Below are 15,664 nucleotides of genomic sequence, written 5' to 3'. Positions count from 1 at the left end.
GTCCATACTTTGCCCGAGATTTGATGGCCCAAACCGGCATTGCAAATCAGCTTCAGAATTCCCAGCGTTTAACGCCGGAACTGGCATAAAAATTGGAGTTAAACGCCCAAACTGGCATAAAAGCTGGCGTTTAACTCCAGAAAAAGTCTCTATACATGAAAGCTTCAATGCTCAGCCCAAGCACACACTAAGTGGACCCCAGAAGTGGATTTTTACGTCATTTACTCATTTATGTATACCCTAGGTTACTAGTTCACTATTAATAGGATCTTTTGACATTGTATCTACACCTCATGACACATTACACGTTTCTCATTGTATTTTCTACGGCATGAGTCTCTAAACCCCATGGTTGGGGGTGAGGAGCTCTGCTGTGTCTTGATGGATTAATGTAATTATTACTGTTTTTCATTCAATCATCCTTGCTTCCATTCTAAGATATCACTTGTTCTTAAACATGATGAATGTGATGATCCGTGACACTCATCATCATTCTCACCTATGAACGTGTGCCTGACAACCACCTCCGTTCTACCTTAGATTGAGTAGATATCTCTTGGATTCCTTAATCGAAATCTTCGTGGTATAAGCTAGAATTGATGGCGGCATTCAAGAGAATCCGGAAGGTCTAAACCTTGTCTGTGGTATTCTGAGTAGGATTCAAGGATTGAATGACTGTGACGAGCTTCAAACTCCTGAAGGCTGGGCGTTAGTGACAGACACAAAAGAATCACTGGATTCTATTCCAACCCGATTGAGAACCGACAGATGATTAGCCGTGCTGTGACAGAGCGCGTTGAACATTTTCACTGAGAGGATGGGAGGTAGCCATTGACAACGGTGAAACCCTACATACAGCTTGCCATGGAAGGAGCCTTGCATGCTTGAAGAAGAAGACAGTAGGAAAGCAGAGGTTCAGAAGATAGAGCATCTCCAAAACCTCAACCTGTTCCCCATTACTGCAAAACAAGTACTTATTTCATGTTCTTTTGCTTTTTACAATCAAACCTGATAATTATTGATATCATGACTAAGAGTTACAAGATAACCATAGCTTGCTTCAAGCCGACAATCTCCGTAGGATCGATGATGAGCGGATAATTTATACGCTTTTTGGCATTATTTTTAGGTAGTTTTTAGTAAGTTTAAGCTACTTTTAGAGATGTTTTCATTAGTTTTTATGTTAAATTCACATTTCTGGACTTTACTATGAGTTTTTGTGTTTTTCTGTGATTTCAGGTAAATTCTGGCTGAAATTGAGGGACTTGAGCAAAACTCTGAAAAAGGCTGACAAAAGGATTGCTGATGCTGTTGGAATTTGACCTCCCTGCACTCGAAATGGATTTTCTGGAGCTACAGAACTCCACATGGCGCGCTCTCAACGGTGTTGGAAAGTAGAGATCCAGAGCTTTCCAGCAATATATAATAGTCCATACTTCATTCGGAAATTGACGACGTAACTTGGCGTTGAACGCCAAGTACATGTTGCTGTCTGGAGTTAAACGCCAGAAAAACGTCATGATCCGGAGTTGAACGCCCAAAACAAGTCATAACTCGGAGTTCAACTCCAAGAGAAGTCTCAGCTCGTGGATTAATCAAGCTCAGCCCAAGCATACACCAAGTGGGCCCCGGAAGTAGATTTATGCATCAATTACTTACTCATGTAAACCCTAGGAGCTAGTTTATTATAAATAGAACTTTTTACTATCATATTATCATCTTGGATTGTATTTTGAATCCTGTGATCACATTCAGGGGGCTGGCCATTCGGCCATGCCTGAATCTTTTACTTATGTATTTTCAACGGTGGAGTTTCTGCACACCATAGATTAAGGGTGTGGAGCTCTACTGTACCTCAAGTATTAATGCAATTCTATTTTCTTTCATTCAATTCTCTCTTATTCTTATTCCAAGATATTTATTCGCACCCAAGAACATGATGAATGTGATGATTATGTGATGCTCATCATCATTCTCACCTATGAACGCGCGTGATTGACAACCACCTTCGTTCTACATGCAACCGAGCTTGAATGTGTATCTCTTAGATTCCCCAACAGAATCTTCGTGGTATAAGCTAGATAGATGGCGGCATTCATGAGGATCCGGAAAGTCTCACCTTGTCTGTGGTATTCCGAGTAGGATCCTGGGAATCCGGAAAGTCTAACATTGTCTGTGGTATTCCGAGTAGGATTCCGGTAATGAATGACTGTGACGTGCTTTAGACTCGCAAGTGCTGGGCGTTAGTGACAGACGCAAAAGAATCAAGGGATTCTATTCCAGTAGGAGCGGGAACCAACCAGTGATTAGCCGTGCTGTGACAGAGCGCGTGAGCGTAGTTTTCACTACGAGGATGGGATGTAGCCTTCGGCCAGTGTGATGCCTCCAAACGATTAGCCATGCGAGTGACAGCGCAGAGGACCATTTTCCAGAGAGGATACAAAGTAGCCATCGTCGAACGGTGAACCCCTATACACAGCTTGCCATGGAAAGGAGTAAGAAGGATTGAGTTGAAGCAATAGGAAAGTAGGCGTTCTTGAGCCATACAATATCTCCATTCGCTTATCTGAAATTCCCACCAATGAATCTGCATAAGTATTCTATCCCTTTTATTATTTCTTTTTATTATTAATTTTCGAAACCATAAACCAATTTAATCTGCCTAACTGAGATTTACAAGGTGACCATAGCTTGCTTCATACCAACAATCTCTGTGGGATCGACCCTTACTCACGTAAGGTTTATTACTTGGACGACCCAGTACACTTGCTGGTTAGTTGAACGGAGTTGTGTCCACTCGTGCCAATTTCAAATTCCATAAAAGTACAACTTAAAGAATAGGGATCACAATTTCGTCCACCAATCGACCCTTACTCACGTAAGGTATTACTTGGACGACCCAGTGCACTTGCTGGTTAGTTGTGCGGGATTGCAAAAGTGTGATTGCAATTTCATGCACCACTGACATTACCAATACCTATGACCTTGTTAATGTTGTTGTCTCAATATATTATGCTTCATCCATTTGTGGGTTTTTATCGCGGTGAATTTTGTTGCATCAACGGTTATATGCTTGAAGCATCCACTATCCACAAACCATTGTAAGTTCCTTGCTCCAATGTGCACCTACAAAATAATTTAGAATTTTGTTTTAGGTGCCCAATTAAATTTGGATCCTTGGGGTTAGAATGAGAAAAGTGCCCATATGGAACTCATCCCATATTTTGGCTTTTGAAACTTAAATATCTAATCTTAGTAAAATAAATCGGTGCAATATGTCCTACTTTGTTACAATAATGGAATGTTACATGAAGATCGTGGTAGAGGGAGGGGTTCTACTGGTATTCCTGGGACTTCTCAATCTTTTCCTCTACTCTGATTACCTCTATGATGTCACAGGCAATGGGTGCACAGGACCATCCATTCATCATGGTCCCTAACCCCAACTACCTGACGCCTGCTGCTGCTCTACCCCCACAACTAGGAAGTCGTTTGTCAGCTTCATTAGAGTGGACTTTTCCACCACCTCCATCTGCTCAGCAACACACTCTCTCGGCGATGTTGCCTCCAGCGACAGATACCGCGGTGGCGGAATCCTCTTACGAATCCTAACTAGATGCCCTTCCACTATCTCTCATCGTACAGATGACGATTTGGCCTGATGGGACTTTGGCGTGAGTGCTATTTTAAGTCTTTTATATGCAAAATATTTTAGTTAGTCAACTTAATTTAGTTACACTCAATTTTCTAATTTTAGTGAATTTAAGTTGTTAAGATAGGTTCGATTTAGGTTAGTAGGTTTGAACTGCTTATTGTGTTTAATAATTATTGATTGTTGATGGATGTTGCTGCTTAAGCCACATAATGCCATATAGATGAAACTACTAATCTTAATTAATTGAACTATTTACTGTTGATTGATGGATGTTGTTGCTTAATTCTTGATTATTGTTTGTTGATTGTTGATAGATGCTGCTATTTAAGTGAATTCTTGATAGATAGAATTTTTTGTGCATTTTAGTTATAGATGAAACTCTGCGAAATTTTAAAAAAATCTAAATAAAATTAAAGTTTATAGATTACTTCAAATGATTTTTTTAGTAAACTATTAATCTTAAGTTTTTAATTGATAGGTTTACGCCAAATAATAATGCATGTACACAGAAATGCATTAATGTCATCAAGTTTATGTACGACCACTCATGGTCGAGCTACAAGAAGGTTCCAGATGAGACTAGAAAGTAATGGTTTCAAAAGGGGGCGGTAAAAACTAGATAATATTCAAACCTTAGTTTATATCTTTTATGTTGTTTAATTGTATTTTTAATTTTGATTAACTCGTGCTAAATATTTTTTTTGAAAGAGAAATTTAAGAAGGCACTGTGTACCGATTGAGAAACTAGTGATGGGGTTCAAGTGTCGCAGTCTCACGAACAGAGCTAACAGGGCATCGGCCAAGTTGTCAAAGTATACTAGTGGGTCAGCAACTTTCATGAAGACAAAGGTCAAGCTGGTAAGTAACTTGTTTCATTTTGTTATTAAGTTCATTTAGTCTTAATATAATGTCATTATTACTTGACTTAACATATGGTTTCAAAATGTGTAGTCTAAGTCGTTGGACCGTGAGGCAACAATGGTGGAGACTTTTAAGTATACCTACACGTTCAAAGACAACAAGGAGAGATTTGCTTATTAGCGGGCCATATATTATTATATGAGTAAACATCATGTGATATACCATTTTTAAATTAATTGCAACCCTAATCATAAAATGTGTTACACAGGAATCCTACAAGTAGAGATTGGAGGCTGCAACCCAACAATCTCAGTGTGCTGGAGACGATGGCAGCAACTCCGCCATATCAGTTGTCAATCCTGACGGCACAAGGCTGTATCTTCGAAAATCTCCACACATCCACGTTGAGACATTCATCCACCTCTACCACTAGTCGGCCCGTCGATCTCGAGGATGGTGTCGATTTGAGGGAGCAGGTGCTGCTTCTCACCCAGAGCCTTCACCAATTAGCTCAGCAGCTGCGGGAGTCTTATGAGAGGTATCAGGTAATCCTCTCATGCATGACAGGCACAGATGACCTCAGGTTGGGGTGGAGGCAGAAGCTGGAGCAGCTTCAGCGGATGGATCGTCACATGGCGTAATACAAAGATCAGATGCACGCTGGTGGCAACGGCGCTGCTCCTGGTGGCAACGGCGCTACTCGAGGGGCATAGACATCACCGCCTAGGCCACCGCTTAGGCCACCGCCTTAGCAGCTCCACTAACGGGACAACGACGACGACGATGATGACGACTATCAGGATCTTTAGTAATTAGGGTTTTTTTATATATACTATTTGATTGTATTATATCTTCTATTATTTAACTTTTAATTTTATAATTTAACATATTTGGCTTTTATTATTTAGAATTTGACTACTAATTGTGTAAAAAATAAATTTAATTTTATATATTTAAAAAATATATAAAATTCTAATATCTTTTTATAATAAAAATTTTTTAATTTTATTTTTACATTAAAATAACTATTTTTATTTCAATAACTAACTAATTAGTTTATATTTATTATATTATTTTTATTAAAAATAATATTTAATAAATATCATGAAATCATAAAAAGAATAATGCTATTGTAACTAATAAAAATATTTGATCTTTTTATTTATATATATATTTAATAACATTTATATTAATAATTATGAATAATAAAAAATATAATTAATTTAAATATAAGTAAGTATAAAATTAAAATAATATTAATAAAATTATTACATATTTTTACTATATAATTAATAATTAGCATATAAAATAATAAAAAATAACATAACCCAATAATAAAAAGAGCATATCGACTAGTCACCAAAAAGAAAAGAGCATATCGACTAGTCTAATTTTTACAACATTGGATATGACAATTTTGGAGGTGTTTAACATATAACCTTTTAAAAAATATAAACTCATGCAATTTCACCAATCGATTTAATGAGATCCGAAACAAAATCAAATTTCAAATCTCACAAGAATTTGAATTCAATTCTCTCACTGCTAAAGAAAAAGTATTTTAGTGAGTGATTTGTTAAATAATTGGTCTCAAATCTCTGAAAAAAAAAAGGTTCAATTTCATTGAGGATGAGAATTTTACGGGACTGACAAATGATGATGTCATGCATGTGCTTTGAATTTTGGCAAAAATTCTCAATACAATGAAAATCATACATATCTACTGTAGAAGTTAAGAGATTATGATATCCGCTTAGTTAATTTGTAATCCAAAGATGTGTAAAGTCTTGTACTCTTATCTCATCATCAAGGTTCAACGAGCAGAGAGCTCAACTAAGAGAGAGAAAGAGTAAACAATTCAATATTTGTTCTTCTATATTTTATACATCTGAGTGAAAGCACATTATATCTCACATTAGAGTGGATTATATCTCACGTTAGAGTGAATATGAAACTTCCAATGAAAGAGACAATTCTTCCAATGAAAGTTAGAGGTGCTCAACCAACTTCACGACAAGTTACGGGTTGTCAGGTTATCGGTGGATAGAGAGAATTCAGTTTTATGGAAATTTGATAAAAAATAGTATTTTTTCTACTAATTTTTTTGTGCAGGTACTACAGAAAGAGACTCTCTCAACTGACATGACGAGCTACAACTTCACAAACTCTATTTGGAGAGGCTTGGTTCCTCCAAGAGTAGAGCTATTTGCATGGTTTGTGCTAGTAGGCAGGGTCAATAAGTAGACTTGCATTATTAATCATCATGACAATATTTGTGTGTTGTGTAAAAAAGACATAGAATTTGTACATCATCTATTTTTTGCTTGTGAGTTGCAGGTGTGGTGTGCTTGGCTGATGTTTTCTGATAGAGCATGGGTAGTCCCAGGAACAGTTAAAGAATTTTTTGAGAGTTGGACTGGAGTAACAGGTGGTAAGATTGAGCAAAAGAAATGGCTGATAGGATTTTGTGCGGTTATTTGGAACATCTGGTTGGAGCGGAATAGTAGAGTCTTCCGGAGAGTTGAGACAAGTGTTAAAGGAGTAAAGATTCTGTCCTTCTTGAGTTATAAGGAATGGTGTGGAGTTGATCCGTTTGGTTGTTGATGGCAATGCCGGAAATGACTACGGATTACAAGTTGTTATTTATATTTAGGTTTATTTTTTGTTATACTTCATTCTGCTCCACTTTTTGTGTTGAGCTAATTGTGTTAAAAAAAATGAAACAAGAATTAATTTATCACAAATCTAAATTTTATTTAAAAATTTGTAGTTGATTAATGAATTACTGTATGTATAAAATAGAATTCGAATTTTTAAAATTTATGTAAGTAAACAAGTGAATTAATCATTCAACTAACCTAAATTTGTTAAGTTGTAACTAAATTCCAGGGAGAAAAGTCATAACATCTGGTGCCTGTAGTTTGACAATTTGACACTTTTTTTATAAATTTTAATTTTTTTTTAGTTCCACTATTATGTAACATTAAATATTTATATTTTAAAATATAATAAAAAAATTTATATTTAACAAATTCTTTTTGGATTATCACTATAGACTATAGAATATTTGTTTTCTATTTATTTAAAGTGCAAACTTTACTACTAATAAAATTGATCATTTTTTACTAATACTTAATCAACTCTAAACACTAAAAGCTAAATTCTAAATTTAAATCTTAAATCTTAAATTTTAATAGTATAAAACTAAAATATTCGTTAAAGTATTGATTAATATTAATAAAAAGTATTGGTCTTCTCATATTTTTTATTTAAAATAAGATGGATTTTTTATAATAAAATAAAAAAAATATTATTTTTCTAAATATAATTTTTGAACTTTAATTTTTCAAATACGATTTTTTTTGCATTTAAGTAAGTTTGTTGGACCCCGACAAACTCTATAAAAATTGGCAAGTTCGCCTTACCTGCGAACTCCGCTCAAGTCTTTTTGAAATACGCATTTTTAATTCATATTATCGTCTATAAAATAGTATATTAATCTACAAATAGTATATAGGAGTACACAAAAATACACGAACAACAAGTATGACTTCTTCAAAGATTTTTTTAATTATAAATTAAAAAAATAAGCCATATTTAATAATGACAACCATTGTTATTGTCTTTAAAAATACATAGGTGCACCGAAATAAGTCAGAGTGGATCCTCTCCAATGAATAAAAAATTAGATGGTGTGCAGTGTTTAATCTAACCATTCACCACTCTCTCTCTCTTATTTATTTCTGGTCCCACTATTAAAATCAAAGTTGAGAGATTACACTGTATTTTGTCAAGTGTTGAAAAAACTGGAGAGGATCCATTTCCGGAATAAGTTATATTTAACAAGAATTTTTTTAATTATAAATTTAAAAAAAAATATTTCCGAAAAATAACAAAGATTGTTATTCCTGTGTACCTTTGTGTACTCTTATGTACTCTGAAAACGATAATAATGATTACCATTGTTAACTTTTCAATCTGATATATTTGAATTGGATTATTTTTGAGAAATAGTTATTTTTTTAATTTATAATTAAATTTTTTTATTAAATATAGTTTATTCCAGTGTATCTATGTATTTTTAGAAGCCATAACAATGGTTGCTATTGTTAAATATGGCTTATTTTTTTAATTTATAATTAAAAAAATTCTTAAAGAAGTCATGCTTGTTGTCCGTATATTTTTGTGTACTTTATATACTGTTTATAGATCTATATACTATTTTCTAAACAATGATATGGATTAAAAATGCCCAAAAAATTTGAGTGAAGTTCATCGGAGCCCGACAAACTTGCCGAAATACCCAACAAAAATTGTATTTAGAAAATTAAAGTCCAAAAATCATGTTTGGAGAAATAATAATTTTTTTATTTTATTATTAAAAAAATCCAAAATACGATAATTATGATGATATAAGTTTGTCTATTTTTTTTATTAAATATTAATTTATCTAATATTTTACAAGATCAACAATTAACTTATTAATTTTTTTCGGTAAAATTCATTTATTTGATACAAAAATGATTAAAAACTAGTCTGAGATTTTACTCTTGACTCTTGAGTATTATTACTTAGTTCATTTTGTTTTGGAAAAACCCCCCAACATAAAGTATTACCTACTTTAATTGGTAGAACGGAGTTAATGCTGGGTCATGGATTGCATGTGATGATGTTATCTTTCCAAGAGCTAGTACTGGTGACCACGTTCATTGCATGAAAACAACGCCAAGGACTTGTATAAGTACGAGTGTATGACCAGCCTCTCTTAGTTTCACTTATTCGATTTGCAAACACTGAATTACTTGACAAAAATATATATTGGAAATTTGATATCTAACATTTTTTTTCTTTGGGTTAGTTGTTTTTTCATTTGACATTCAATTTGCTTGTCTTTTGGTGACCTGTTTGCTTTCACTAAGGAACTAAGCCCAAGAAACAAAACAAACTCTAAGTATCACATTTGATCTATTTGGACCTAAAAATTTAAATGTTGTTTGACAAAGAACAAAACCAAAAAAACTTTAATGTAATTTATTTGCTTCTTTCGGTTACTCATTTGTTTTCAAGTAAAGACTTAATCCCAATAAACAAACAAAAACTAATTCTCACATTTGATTTGTTTGGAGTTTCCCCTTTCTTTGGTGAGATTTGCTTAGAGTTTGAATATTGTTTTGACAAAGAAAAAGCAAAACAATATTTGCTTGAATTGGTGGATAGCTCACTAATTTGCTTAAATAAGTATCAAAAGTTTAAATTTTTGTGTATATATAATAATTTATTAGCCAATGACAAACTTTAAATAGAGCTTAAATATGTGACAAATTAGTCTTTAACCTGCCAAGTTAAAAAATATCGTAAAAAACTAAAAAAAAATAAAACAAAACAAAAATAAAGTCATTTTCAAGGCTATTGACTAAAAAATATATTTTGACTCTTGGAAAAAAAAAAGAAAAAAAAGAGTAAATCGCTAAAAATATTTATAAAAAATTTATGTAAAAAAAAATATTATTGGAAAACAATAAAAAAAATAAGAAAAAAAGTGAGGATTGTCTCTAGTTAAAGATAAGAAAAAAGTTAGTAACGCTTAAGTTCTAGTGTAATCATAGCATGTTGAGTGGTTACAATCAGAATCATTAAAATTTCCGCCAAGGATTGTCCCTACTAATTTAGGGTTTGTTTGAGTGTGTTATTATATAAATATTTTTTTTCAAGTGTTTTTTTAATATCTTTAAAAAAAAATAAAATAATTTTATGTTTAGATATTTTATCTAAAAATATTTTTTTATTTAGTAATTATGTTTGATTATAATAATATAAAAATATTATTTATTTATTTATTTATTATGTTAAACATATGTATTTTTTAATATTTTTATTTTTATTATTAAAATTTTATTAAACACAATAAAAAATATCTTTTTATTTTTTTATAATTTAATAGACCCAAACAAACACTTATAAAGTACCAATGGCCTATTTAAAAAAAAAAAAAATTAACTTTTGAGAAAATCAACTTGATGAAAATGTGTTCTGGATGCAATATTTATTGTTGCACATTTGTTATTTGTTAATTTATGTTTGGACGTTGTTCATAGTTTTGTGAATTTTGAAATTTTATTTTGCATACTAAATTTTAAAGGTTTCCAAACATGGCGACGTCTCTCGTGTCTATATTTTTTATACCTATTGGTGGCTAAAAATTGATCAATCAATGAAATGATGACACGTGGTGTTATTTAATGTTGTGGTTATCATAGACTAGTGTGTTCCCCGCGCTTTGCGCGGCTTATCCCATAATCTTGTTTTTTTTTAGTTTGTTATTCAATATAATATACACATAAAAGTTTATATATAAATAATAAATTTTATTTGCTTTTTAGGAGTTATTTTAAATAACGTATAATTTATATATTATTTTATTATGTTTTATTAAGTTATTAATTGTTATTTTGTTATATTTATGTAAAATTATTATATACAAAAAATTGTATATGAGAAATAGATTGATTAATATTTATCTATGAATTAAAATTTTTATCTTTAACATAAAATTATTCATTTTCAAAGTTTAAAATTTTTAAATTACCTAATTTTATCCTGTTAAATCAAATTTATTTTTTACATTTTAAAATATATTATATTTCTGAAAATTTTATCTAATATCATAAATTACAATTATGATAAATTTTCAAGATTTTAATTATAATCAATAAATTTAACGTAAGAATCCATATATTAAATATTTTACAGTGTTATATTGAACATAAATAATTATTAGTGTTGGTTGTTTTATCTATTTAATATTATAAGATTTAGTTTATTTTATTTAGTTATTCTTTTGGTACTTAGAACTTAGAACACACATATTTTTATAATAGAGATTTGTGGAGACGTGATTAGTGTAAAACTTAAAAGTTATATATATATATATATATATATATATATATATATATATATATATTAGTATTAATATTAATAAGTAGTTAATAGAGCATGTGCAAGACTGTAACAAAAATCATCAATACACATCAATGACTAAGGAAAATTGTAATATAAAAACTATAATTACGAATTTGGTATATTTAATAATATTAGATAAGTAAAAGTTTCTGGTATTTGAATGTATAAGGATATGATTAATTGAATTTTGATTAATCACCTTTTTATTAGAAATAAAAAAATTTATAATCAAAAGTAAAAAAAAATGGGTGAAGTTAGAATTAAATAATTTTGTATTTATTTGAAGCAAACACTTGTCCTTATGATGTGTCTTAAATGTTTACAGCTGTTAGTTGAAGAAGGTTCACCCACCTTTTTATTGAAAGGGAAAAGCTCAGTATACAAGCGATTAGGGCTTGTAACTATTACAAGTTTATTAATGCCTAATCCACCAAAACGTGTTGCAACTCCTACGTCACTTACACGCGCTTTATTCATGCCGTTTCACGTTTTTTTTGTGCCTCTTTTTCTTCTTCTTTTTTCTCCGTGCTTCCTCTTCTTCTTCCTCTTCCTCTTTCTCTTCCTCCTCCTCTTCTTCTTCTTCTTCTTTTTCTTCTTCTTTTTTCTCTGTGTCTCTTTTTCTTCTCTTCCTCCCTCTTTTTTTATTAAAATTTCTTCTCCTCTTTTCGTTTTCTCTTTCTCCTTCATCAAAATCACTAGAAAAAACGAAGAAACATTATTCAAGGTACGTTTCTTGCCTTCTCTTTCTCCTTCTTCTTCTTCTTCTTCTTGCTACACGTTCTTCTTCCTCTTTCTGTTCTTCCTCTTCATTTACGTGCTTTTCTCTCTGTTTTCTTTTTTCGTTATTCTCGATTTCTATTGTTTTTTGACATCAAGCTCTGAAATCGTTTTTGAAGAAGAAGAAATAGCAGAAGATGAGGAGGAGAAAGAGAAAGAGTTCTGAATTATGCATGATTTTAGGTGTATTTTCTTAAATCCTTTGGGTGTATTTTCTGTAATCTTTTGGGTGTATTTCTATAATCGTTTGGGTGAATTCCTGTAACCGTTTGGGTGTATTTCTGTAATCTCTTGGGTATATTTTATGTAATCGTTTGGGTGTATTTCTGTAATCTCTTGGGTGTATTTTATGTAATCGTTTGGGTGTATTTCTGTAATGCCTGCCATTTTTTCTGAAATGAAAAATACACCCATAGATATCAGTAAGATACACCCATAGATATGAGTCAGATATCACTCAAATACACCCAAATAATTACAGAAATACACCCAAAGAATTACAGAAAATACACCAAAATGGTTACAAGAATTCACCCAAACGATTATAGAATACACCCAAAGGGTTACAGAAAATACACCCAAAGGATTTAAGAAAATACACCCAAAATTCGTTGAAGTACATCTTATGCATAATTCAGAACTCTTTCTCTTTCTCCTCCTCATCTTCTGCTGCTTCTTCTTCTTCAAAAACGATTTTACCATGAAAAATTGAAAAAAAAATGAGAAAACAGAGAGAAAAGATGTAAATGAAGAAGAAGAAGAAGAAAACGAGGAAGAAGAACGTGCAGAAACGAAAGAAAAGGAGAAGAAGAAGAGTAAGAGGAAGAAGAACGTGCAGTAAGAAGAAGAAGAATTTCAAAAACCATGAAAATCGAAAAAAAACGAAGAAGAAGAAGAAGAAGAAGAAGAAGAAGAAGAAGAAGAAGAGGAGGAAGAGGAAGAGGAAGAGGAAGAGGAAGAAGAAGAAGAAGAAGAAGAAGACGAAGAAGAAGAAGAAGAAGAAGAGAAGAAGAAGAAGAAGACGAAGAGGAAGAGGAAGAGGAAGAAGAAGAAGAAGAAGACGAAGAGGAACCGTTTGAGTGGGGCGCGTGTAGTTACGCTCCATTCAAAATGAGTTAGTGCGCGTGCTAATAAAGTTTGGGCTGATAACTTGTAAAACTTGTACGGCCTTTTTACTTGTATGTGTAGCAGGCCCCTGATTGAAATCCACTAACTCTTTATAAGAAGCATTCCTTCATAATTAATTATCCTACCTACTACATCCATCAAGAGAAACAAAAAGGCATAGAAAGATGTTTGGTTTTTTCAGAAACAAAAAGGCTAAAATATTCCTTTAAATTAAGTCTCCGCCTCTTTGGTTTTTTCAGCTACTGACTATTTTCTTCGAGTAGAAGCTTTGTTGGCTCAGAAGATGTTTAAAGAGTTCGAATTTGGGCAAAAGGTAAACTAATAAAGTTGTGTAAATGAAGTTTTGCGTAAAGATGATATTATTATTCTCTATACATTTGTATAGTTTATTCAAAGTATTAATCCCCTTTCTTTTAATTTCCTGAATCAATAGATGCATCGGAGCTTCTATTTTAAAATGGGTTGAAAAAATAGATGCATGGAGCTTCTATTTTAATATGGGTTAGCTTTTCAGAAGTAACTCAAGCTTGTATTATTTTGTTTATTTTTTTAATTTATAAATTTATTTAATTTGTGCTTAATTTTTTTTTCTATTTTTGTTGATTATCTATTGATCATACTTTTTATTTGTTATATATATCTATTTTTTTTAGAATTGATGATAAGTTTGTATTTTGGTTTAATTTACGGTAAATTTAATTTGAAACGGATACCATTATTTGATCTATGCATGTAACTATAAAACGGATTCCCTTTAAATATTTATGGAGGAAAAAAAAATTTATCTTTATGATAGTATGATGCTCAACATTAAATTGTGAGTATAAGTAGATTGTACATGGATACCGTGAATATTTAGATAGTATGAATAATTTTAGAAATCTTTTAAAAGTAATATTAAATCACCGTAGAAAGTAAATATAGTTAATATAATTAGTAATCTCTATACCAAGTTGATTAATCTTATTCTGGTTCTGCTAATAAATGACTAATTAATGGTTTGGATTTAGCAGGTTTGTGAAGTTGCAGCTTTCTTTGAAGTTATATGAAGTTGTAGAAAAATAGAAACCTTTTTAAAGAAAGAAAACTGCAATTATATTTCATCTCCATAATGAGGTTCATTACTTTACTTGTAATATTTATTACTTGATCTGAATGGAAACTTTGATGTGGCTAAAGTTCTAAGATGAGAGTCTCAATGAGAGTTCTTAATGACTTGAAACATTAGTTTCTGGCGGAATAACTGATGTACCTCAAGGTATGTTGTAGAAATACAAATATACATATACAATTATTGAGACATTTTTTCTTTGAATTTTAGGCTAAGAGTATGGATGATGTTTGGGGAGAAACAGTTGGTGTCGATGGCCAATTGTGGCTTTTGTGTCGTATATTTTTGAAATTTCAGGTTTCCGTCCTCTTTAGATTTACTTTTGAAGTTCACAGCGTTGATTATGAGCAATATATATATTTTGAACACCGTACTGTGGCTAAAAAGTTGCTCTCTTTTTTCTTTGTTTTGCATTTTCTGTCTGTATCACTCTATTTTTGTGGCGAAGATATTCTTTTAGGATTTATGAGTGAAGTTTGCAAATGGATTATTGGAATAATCTGTGAATTGTAATGTTACAACTGTTTGGGAATTTGATCGCTTATTTTTTTTTGCATCACTATTTGTAATTGTAGCATCTTGTGATTTTGTATTATCCGTATGACAATATTTGTTTTAGCCTATGCTTGCCAAATTCTTGAATATTTTTGTGTGCATTAATCTGTGCATACTCTCAGTATGTAAGCATCTCTATTTCAAGATTCCAAAATGAACACTCTATAATATGAATTTAAAAGAGTTTTCGTTGATGTCAGAATACTGAAGGCAGTGTGGCTATTGAAAGTTCAAAGGCTGCTGATGAAGCTGCTGAAATTGTTCTTAGTGAAATTATTCTGGCATCAAAGGTTCACTGCATAGTATTCACTGAATGAATTGCACAGACTTGATATTGGCACTACCATGGAAGAGGTACTGATCATAGCTTCTCCTTGATATCATGTATAATGAAATTGGAATGGCAATATCATTTCATAGGCTAATGATCTTTTTCTCTATGTATGTTCTTGGTTTTAAACATTTGTTTTCTTTTGTGCCAGTTGTAAGAATGTTTCCATAAAGGTTCTCTCATGAGCAGGGGTGCGCTCAATAACATTTCATCCGGATGGAAGAATTGGACATGAAGATGCCTTAAAGGTAAAGGATTGTAAAAGATAATATAATATAGCACTTGA

Source organism: Arachis stenosperma, chromosome 10 (assembly GCF_014773155.1).
Source record: "Arachis stenosperma cultivar V10309 chromosome 10, arast.V10309.gnm1.PFL2, whole genome shotgun sequence".
In the NCBI taxonomy this organism is placed as follows: Eukaryota; Viridiplantae; Streptophyta; class Magnoliopsida; order Fabales; family Fabaceae; genus Arachis; species Arachis stenosperma.
The sequence above is the reverse complement of the archived record's forward strand: the minus strand, read 5'-3'. Positions refer to the sequence as shown.